Raw genomic sequence first — 7,964 nt, 5'->3', positions numbered from 1 at the left:
TTTTAGAAAACCATTTACAGTATCATACTTGGTAAAACAGTTGACAGTGTAGGAAATCCTTGTGCATGCGGGTTATCAATCACATGTGATTGATATGATAACTGCATGTTTAACTTGTATTCCCCCCATAAAACATGTAAAAACATTTAAAAGGTTAATTCAGGGGTATGAACTCACCTGTTGTAAGTGGATCCGATGAAGGTGCCGGTTGGGTGCTCGGTGTCAAGTAAAGACTTGAACACACTTAGTGACCTATTACCATATGATAACATATGTTTACATACAATTAGTACATATAATACTAATTTAACAAGTATACGCATCCTAAAGTGCGGAAAACACTTTGGTTAAGTGCTTAGAGTATCCCGGGTAACATTTAAGGGTGTGTATGGCTTAGATAGGGAGTTTACTCTTCAAGAGTAAACTCTTTATAGATTTCACGGCCCTGGGACTAACTCCCCATGAGTTTACGGCCGTAAACTCATGGTGGGAGTGTTCTAGGATGTTTCAAGGACTTATATCACTTGTAGAATTAGGCTAGGTCCAAATATAATGCATATGAATGGATTTAAGGCTCTAAAGGGACCATTTGAGGAGTTTACGACCCTAAACAAGGAGTTTACGGCCGTAAGCTCCTATATGCATGTTCTTTTTGTGTTTTGAGCTCTTAAATGGTATAGAATAAAATCCTATGTGTTTTTCCAAGTCAAATGGGGGTGTTAGGGCATCATTTGGCCACCTTTTGGGAGTTTACGGCCCATGGACCTTTCCTAGGGGGTTTATGGCTGTAAACTCCTATTTCCTTGGTTTAATTGAAGTTTAAAGCCTTTACTTCAATGGGGGTTGCTCCTAGATATTTTCCAAGGCCATAGGAGGTGTTTGAGGGCATTTCTAACACTTGAACTTGAGTTTACTCCCCATGAAGAGGAGTTTACAGCCCAAGCACGTTCTTGGGCAGTAAACTCAAGCTTACTCCCCAAAATTTAAGTTCAAGGTGTTCTAAGCTCGAATGTGTAAGTTCACAACTCATATCTAAGCCTTAGGTGTAGTTTAGAGGGGTTTTGGGGCTTAAAAACCCCACTTAAGGGTGTTCACGGTCCAAGAGAGTTCTTGGGCCGTAAACACATGTATTGGCCCCTAATTGATGTTTTAAACACGAATTTGCATGCTAACTAAGTTATACAACAAGTTAGGGTAGATTGCTTACTCATTTGGGGTTCGAAACGGGCGTTTTTGGCTCGAAAACAAGTTTTAGAGAGAGAGTGAAAAGGGTGGAAATGAAGTTTAATCCCCCATATATAGGGGCTTGAGTTGAGGCTCAGTGGAAATCTACCCGATACTGCCGTTAAACGGGGCTTTTGGTCGCACCCGATTTAGTGGCCGTATCTTGACTTGGTTGAAACTAAAATTTTTAAGGGAATATTGTGGTGTTTCTAATTTATTTCAACCCTCATAAAGTCATTTAAAAGGTCCCAAATTAATTAACCAGTCCAAAAGTTAACGGATAGTTAAATAAAACGAGGCTTATTAACGGAAAAGGGGTTAAAAATGACAGAATAAATTTCGGGTTGTCACACACTCTTTCTTTGGTTTCCTCCAATCTTCATCATACTTGTCCCCACTCGAATAGCAAACTTGAGCTTTCTTGTTCCTATATTCATCCAAGTTGCAATCTTTTGTCAAATGTGGGCCACTACATCTTTTGCAACCAACTCTAATTGCATGAATTGATTGGTCCATTTGTGTCAATCTCCTCTCCATAATGTTAAGCATTGCCATCACATCAGCCATCTGTTCAGGTTGTGCACCCCCAACTCCTTTAATGCCTTCATTCCTTGGACTATGATATTCACGAGAGTGTTTTGCGAATTCTTCAATTAATTCCTTAACTTCGCCCGGATTTTTCTTTGTAAGTGGTCCTTGAGAATCAAGGAGTTGCTTTTCATCACATTTACCCCGTCATAAAATATGGACACCTCTTGTTGAATGTTAAGGTCATGTTGAGGACAATTCCTTAACAACCCTTTGTAACGTTCCTAAGCTTCGTAAATTGACTCCCTCGGGTTTTGCTCAGAATTGGCTATTGCCTTTTTAAGTTTAGCAATCTTAGATGGTGGACAGAATTGGTCTAGAAACTGCTCACGTATTTGAGCCTAAGTAGTTACTGTACCGGGTGGGAGTGCTTTTAACCAATCCTTTGCAGCTCCTTTAAAGGTAACGAGAAGCATCCTTAGCAAGACGGTGTCTCTGTTAACATTTGGGACATTGAAGTAATCAACAATGTCATTCACTTCATCTAAGTGCTTGAACGCATCCTCATGATCCTTTCCATAGAATGGGATATCCTTTAGTGCGGAGAGGATATGTCCCTTCAGCTCATATGTGGCAGTGGCAGGGATTATAGGTTGTACTAAGCCTGGACCAACATCATCTCGAATTCTCTTTTTGTAAGCTCCCATGGACATTTCTTCAATATTTTCCATCTTGCTCCTTGGCTCGTTCTCGGGTTCACTTGTATGTTCTTCAAATTTAGGCTCGGTATCATATTCAGATTCGGTTAGGACGGGTATTTGATCCAATTGTTCAAGCTTGCTCTTGTTCTTTGAGGATGAACTTGACTCCCCCGTTTTCTTCCCCGATTTCTTTGAGAACACTGATTTGAATTCTTATAAAGGTGTATTCTTTTTGTAAATTGCAGATTTGAGATCTTCAAGCGGCATCACCAACGGGGTGTTAGAGCCTCTGGCCATGAACTCCTGTAAAAACAAAAAAAAAAAATAAGACGTAAAACTGAACTAAGAAAAACGGACTAAAATAAGCAAATCTAAGGCAGACAGAATTCATGTCGTGAATCTAAAAGGTTCACGTCGTAAATACTGTAATGCAAAAAATAAATAAATAAAAAAAACAGAAAAAGTAACTTCTTGCAGGTTTTACACTACAAAAAGGATCGATTAATTTAAGGCAAACAAACTAATAATTAACTAAGCCGTTCCCCGGCAACAGCACCAAAAACTTGGTGATAGTACCCACTAATTTTATAATTTATAACCTAACTAACTAACTAACTAAAATGCACCTAGGCAGTGTACCTAGTCGAATTACAGAATAGTTTGGTAAGTTGGGTGTCGATCACAGGGAACGGTGTTTTTTAATTAATCTATTCACTACTAAATTGATCTAACTATTAATAAACTAAAAAGGGGTTTTTTTTTATCTAATTTTGCAAGTTTAGATGAACTTAATCCTTTAACAAAAACTCAATTAATAAACAAACACTTTTGTTAGTTCGAATCCGCTTTAACTCAATGCTTACACATTAGCTGTGACTATTAATGTTGGTGACCAATTAAGGAAGTATTAGCAATTTAGTTCTAAACCTACTAATTATTAATCAATTCATGTAAATCTATTTATGGTCATACAATAGTTAACACATAATCAATTATTAAATAAGATTGGAGCTATGAAAGATTGATTAATCAAAACACAATTACAGTCATAATATGAGTTCTCTAACACAACTTGATTTAATGATTCAATTACTAATCTAAGATTGGTTTGATCTTAGCTCCAATAAACTAGTGTTCACTATATTACTAGGTATTCAAGTTCATGCAGATTTGTGTTCACTAACTACACAGAACAAGAATTCAAAGCAATCAAATGATCAATTCAAGCATGCTAGGTAAAATCAATCAACACAAGCATATCACCAATAAGTAAAGTTAAGTCTAATGCATTAAAACCATGAGTTCCAGCTTCATCTAGCTAACAGAAGCGGCTAGATTTAGCTGTACATATTAGCCGCTAAACAAATAAATATTATAATCAAAAACATGTTTAATTGTACCAATGTATAAGACAAATTATGAACTCTTTCTTCCTTGGTGTTAAAACCAACTTCCAGAGCTTCTTTTCCTCTGAATTTCGTCTACAGGAATCCCCTAAGACAAACAAAGTCTCCCCAAATCGTAATGGAGAAGGATATATATATATCTTCCCCAAAATCACTGTTCACGTCGTGAACTCGAAGTAATCGTAATCGTCAAGGATTCCTTCACCCGGATGCTTATCTTCTAATTCTTTCCACTCACGTCATGAACCATCAACTGTTCACGTCGTGAGTATGTCTTTTTGGGTGTTTTCCTTGTCTTTCAAGTCTTCAACTTCCAAATTTCATCCTTTAACACTTTTAGTCCCTTTCTTCAAAATGCCTTCTTTTTTGCTGCAAAGTGTAATTTAACCTTATAAGTATCATTATTCTATGTAAATGACCAATATATATATATATATATATATATAAATTCACTTAAATATTGCCTAAAAATATGTATAAATATGGCAATATCACTAACAATAATATTTTTCCAATTGCATAGGCTGCTGTTTGTGTGGAAAACAAATAAATTTTGAATTGGTTTTTAGAGAATCTTAAAGATGACCTAGAAATAGCAAATGGTATTGGTATTAACTTGATTCTAGATCAACATAAGGTATGTCACTTACCATCCTACTTCATGTATACTAAAGTGGATTGTCTTTTAAAACACATTACCTTTATGTTGGTTGTTGGAGGCTATGAAAGAGATAGTGCCTACTGCTAAGCACATATAGTGTGCAAGGCATATTCTCTCGAACTTCAAGAAAAATTTCACCGGTATACACTATGAGAGGATGTTTTAGAAGGCATTCAAGGCATCCAATGAGCCTTTATTCAATGCAGACATGAAGGAAATTCAACTTTTTAATCCTATAGCATGTGACTACCTTATGGAAAAGAACCCAAAATCATGGTGTAGACCTTTCTTTCAAGAGGGTAGGATGTGTGATGTAGTGGAAAATAGACTATCTAAGAGCTTTAAAAACGTGATTAAAGATGCAAGAAAAAACCAATAATCACAATGTTAGAAGAAATTAGGTTGTATGTTATGGACATAAAATTCAGTTTGAACATCAAAGGTAGTTCATGACCTAAATATAAACCATATGCAACTATTACAACACTACTTAATGAGTTCAAAAGAGCTCAAATGTATTATGTTTATATTTTCTATTTTAAATTGACTACTATTAGTATATACTAACGTGAATACAATGTCAACATGTATCGGCAGGTTGTCCCAACTGGTTTAAGCCAGCTTGAAACAAGAAACTTGACAGAGCCTTATGTTCTGGATCTAGACAAGAAGCTTGATCATGTAGAGTGTGGTAAGTAAATGGCTATGGATGTGTATATTTAGTTGCAACTATCTCCTCCTTAATAGAGATATTGGAAGTTATGTGGATGCAATGCAATATGCAACAATTTATAGGAAGACTTACAAAGTATCCAATGTGTGGGATGAATGGTAGAAATATGTGACCATCTACTGACTTTGTACCACCTTTGACACTATTAAGGAGAACAGTGTCAGGTAAAGTGAATAGAATAAAGGATCCAAGTGAATGGGGTGCAAAACATGTTGTGTCAAAGGTTAGGAAAAAATTTTGTGTAGTGTATTCAAGCATGTAAGACAACAAGGTAACATGTCCTCAACTGCAAAAGGCAAAAAAAAAAATCAATGTATAGAAAACAAAGATAATAAGTGGTAAAGATGGGGAAGGAACTAGTGGAACAAAACAATGTGAAAATGTAATAGCAAAGGACAAAGGTAAGGAGGGAATTATGAAGAGAAAAAAGTCTGAAAGAATTGTCAAGAAAAAACTAGCTACAATGATTGAGGATAAGGATGGGGAAGGCAAGAATGGTAACAAGCCAATAGAAGTTGACTAAGAAACCAACAATGACTTTCTTTCATGATTTACTTGTTATATTTTCATGAAATCGTAATATTTCGAAATAAGTTTGGATGTTTGGTGTTATGTACTACATATCGTTGTTAGACAAACATTTGTAATGCTATTGGTTTATATGTGGTTATGATTTCATGTTCTTTATGGACGTACATGGTATTGGGGTGAATTTTACATATTAATTTAGTTGTATGTGGTTCCATTTATCCAAGTAGAAGCTTTTTTAAAGCACACATTTGCATATGTACCATTTCCAACTTCACTAACACCAACTAAAGTACCAATCAAACATAACACTTATTTTTTTATTAAAGTAAAAGAAAATTACATGGACAATCGACTAGTTTCCATTAAAAACAAACTAACATAAGAAAACCCTAACAACTTGTAAACAATTATGCCAAAAAACAACCCAACTAACAACTAAACACATCTCCAACTTCCAAATCTCATATTCAATCTTCTTTTTTTACCTAACCAAACCTACAATCATCACTGCTTCAACACTCATATTCTTACTCTCTTCTTCTTCTACCTAAATATAAATCCACTATGGGGTCCCTCATAATAAAAAAAAATTATGAGTGAGGGATTGAGATCTGAAAAGCGGATATGAATTAAGGCTATAGTGTACAAATAAAGAAAGAAAAATGTACCTTATTGGGACAAGGATAAAAGGGTCTTCCGGGGTTGGTCGGAGTGGAAGACATTCTTACAATGGCAAGACATCCACAAGAACATTTCACCATTTTTGCTTTGGAATTCCAAAGACAAAAACAAGAACATAGCAAAGGAAGTGGATATATTTCCAAGGATCTGTCGAGTAAGGATATAAAGTACTTTTAAATAGGAAATGAATAAATTACCCCTTGGTTTGAGCTAACTAATAGTAGTCACAGCGGGCTCACCAAAAAAAAAGTTAATTACCATTAACTAAGTCAAACAATGAACACAAGAAATTTATATTATAAGCCAAACATGTCTGATGTTATCATGACTTAATTTCGATTACCATATGTAGCCATATCTTAACAAAATGGTTGTTGTAGTTACATATGACTTCAAAATATATCAAAATATTCGCATTACAACCACCATTAGATTAGCATTAGCACTACCTAAACAACCATAGCCTAATAATATATACGAAAATTAGAAACACAACTACAACCCATGTGATTCACTTGTTGATCATGAAGTGGAGCATGAGAATCATGAACACACACATGATGACGACGAGGCCAACAACCAACACAGTAATAGCTTTTATTTTCTTCTCAAGGTGATCAAACCTCTATTCCATTGTAACATTTCGTTTAAAATTAAATAAATAAATAAAATTAAATAAAAAATAAAAAAATAATAGCCCTAAAACCCCAAGATGTATTTTATATTTTATCTTATTTTAGCCCTAGGGCAGTAATATTTGATCAGTGTTAGCTAGGGGAGTTAAATGTTATAATTTCAGGAATTTGGAGTCTAAACTGTATCAATTGGACTTAAAATGTAAAGAGTTTCATGACCAAGGGTTGTTTGGTAAATAATGGGCCTAATCAGAAATGTTAGTGGCTGGAGGGGCTGGAAGTGTCAAATGTGTACTTAAGTTTGGAATTGGAGACGGGAGATTAAACTCGTCACCCATCCCATCCCTTCATCTCATATAACACTCGATACCCTCTCAGACCCTAACCCTAGAATCGGGGAGCTCTATTTTGGACAATGATCATGCTCGTATTTTGGGCCATTGATTGGATTATTACTTCACCTGAGAATGACTAAGTCAAACCTTAACTAGTCATACCCCTAAGTGATTAAGTACTTAATGGGTTAAGTGTTCTTACTTAACCCTAATCGTCATTTCAAGTGAGGTGGTCACTGTTGCAAGTGACTATGACCTGTGATCGATTATTGACTCAAGTATCTTTCTGTAGGTGTTTGGAAGTGAGTTGAAGTTGGTAGAGTCCTTCATTACTACAGTGGTTATCTACACGTATATCGAGGTAAGTTTCGCCTTATTGTACCTGTGGGTCGAAGGCACCAATGTTGGCCCACTAGTTTTGGTTATCTGCTAATAAAGGGATTCCCTTGGGACTATATATAGTCATGTAAGATAGACTAAGGACTCTTGATCTAAGCTCTCTTACCTATTCCTTGTTTGGTTGTGGTTC

The 7,964-nt window shown here is 35.6% G+C and overlaps 1 non-coding gene across 1 annotated transcript; it reads left to right on the top strand.

Annotated features, from left to right (window-relative positions):
- The first annotated feature begins 1,992 nt into the window (after nt 1–1,992).
- LOC145091193 (small nucleolar RNA R71) lies at nt 1,993–2,099 on the top strand. Its single transcript, XR_013702080.1, has one exon. It is a non-coding gene; the product is annotated as a small nucleolar RNA R71 (small nucleolar RNA).
- The last annotated feature ends 5,865 nt before the right edge of the window (nt 2,100–7,964 follow it).

The sequence above is a fragment of the Lactuca serriola genome, chromosome 2 (assembly GCF_051521515.1).
Source record: "Lactuca serriola cultivar US96UC23 chromosome 2, Lser_US96UC23_V15, whole genome shotgun sequence".
NCBI classification, from domain to species: Eukaryota; Viridiplantae; Streptophyta; class Magnoliopsida; order Asterales; family Asteraceae; genus Lactuca; species Lactuca serriola.
Note: the sequence above shows the minus strand (reverse complement) of the source record. Positions and strands in the feature narration are given on the sequence as shown.